This window comes from Coenobita brevimanus, chromosome 103, assembly GCF_032717465.1.
Source record: "Coenobita brevimanus isolate Jiangsu-jjx chromosome 103, ASM3271746v2, whole genome shotgun sequence".
In the NCBI taxonomy this organism is placed as follows: Eukaryota; Metazoa; Arthropoda; class Malacostraca; order Decapoda; family Coenobitidae; genus Coenobita; species Coenobita brevimanus.
Window position 1 is genome coordinate 28,461,025 of NC_137056.1, and position 2,257 is coordinate 28,463,281.

Sequence of the window (2,257 nt, forward strand, 5' to 3'; positions counted from 1 at the left end):
AGAAGAATTAAAAAGTTGCAAAAATTCTATCATCATCATCATTATCATCAATCATCATCATCGTCAATCATCATCATCATCAATCATCAATCATCATCATCATCAATCGTCATGATCAATCATCATCATCAATCATCAATTATCATCAACAATCATCATCATCAATCATCAATCATCATCATCAATCATCATCATCATCATCATCATCATCATCAATCATCATCATCATCATCAGTCATCATCATTAATCGTCATCATCATCATCAATCATCATTTTCATCAATCATCAATCATCATCATCATCAATCATCATCATCATCAATCATCATCATCATCAATCATCATCATCATCAATCATCATCATCATCATCATCATCATCAATCATCATCATCATCAATCATCATCATAAATCGTCATCATCATCATCATCATCATCATCATCACCATCATCATCAATTATCATCAATCATCATCATCAATCAACATCATCAATCATCATCATTATCATCAATCATCATCATCAATCATCATCATCATCAATCATCATCATCAATAATCATCATCATCAATCATCATCATCAATCATCATCATCATCATCAATCATCATCAATGATCAATCATCATCAATCATCATCATCATCAATCGTCAATCATCATCAATCATCAATCATCATCATCATCATCATCAATCATCATCAATCATCATCATCATCATCATCATCAATGATCATCAATCATCATCATCATCATCACCATCATGTAATCCTGCATCTAAATAAAATAAAAGTTGTATATCCCTGCATCATGCCTGGGTATTGGGCATGCTGTTTGCGTCTATGTTACACCGCAGTCTTTCCCACTTCACATGTTGTTGATGACTGAGGATTATTGCTTGAAAATTACCATTTATATGTGGAGAAAATTTAGTTATCATTTGTGCATAAAGAATGTACTTGATGCACATTGTCCTCTACACCTAAGTATTACGAAGTGGTTATATTGTGTACCGAATACTCTGTGTGTTTCCATAAAGTACCTTAGGTAAATGTATCCTATACCATATGCCCGTCGGTCGGTATGTACTACAGAACAGCTTGATAAGAAGGAAATATACACTGGGTTTATTCAGATAATCAAGAATCCCTCTGTATGTCACAGACTATACAAGATTATATTGTCATGGTAAAGCTCAAGATGAAATTGATGTATATTTGAAGGAAGAGACTGGAAGATCTGAATAGAGGAGTCACTGGAAGTTGTCGGCGTTCCCGTAAGAATCAGGAAAATAAAGAAAACGAAAAGAAAGATTACAATTTTTTTATTTTTCATTTTATGTTTGAAAAATTTTGAATTTTTTAACAAGTATCTCATTTTTATTAAGATCAATTAAGTCTCATGATACTCAGCCAATCAGCCGTGAGCCGCGCGTTCTCTTAGATCCCTCTTCACTGCCTTCACCAGGTGATACACGGCAGCTGCAACCGACACCACCAGCCCTACAGGCACCACAACAACCACCAATCCGAGACCCAATACCTGGAAACATACCTGTAGGGCATACAGTCCCACCCCCTTCACTATCATCAAACTAATCCTACCAACTCTCACCACCACCCTCTTGAGCTCCTTCCTCACCTTCTCACCCACTCTCAGCATCTTCATCCCACCCGCACAGTCAGGGGAGTAATGACGGGTCAGCAAGTATCGCTCTGTCACTCAGTTGTGTGGAAATGCTGCCAGGATTCGAACCAGCGTTTGACCAGCTAGTGCGATGAATATAACAGCACAACCAATCAAATGAGCTATAGAGCAGTCTAAAACTCTGCACTTTGGAAGGTGTATTTCAGCATCTAAATTTCCATGACTTTTTAAAATAAATTAAATATTACGAGGATTCGAACCAGTGCTTGCAACTGCGTGAGTACAGCAGCTTACCAAGTGAGCTATTTAGGAACCCAATATTTTTAAGCTTTGGAAGGTATATTTAAGCGTCTAATTCTGCTAGATTTTTAGTCATAAAGGTTATGACAATTATGGGACTCGACCCGGGGCCTACTGTATAAATTTTCAGTCACTCACCTCACCCACCATACAGTTGGGCTGGTGTGGGTGCAAAACTGTACATAAAGTATCTACGTTCCTGCCTTTACACATATATAGTGTAATATCATGGACACTGCATCAGTGAACTAACTGTGCCTGTATAGGGCGAGATTTTACTAAATGTACTTGAAAATAATCTTTATTTCCACTGA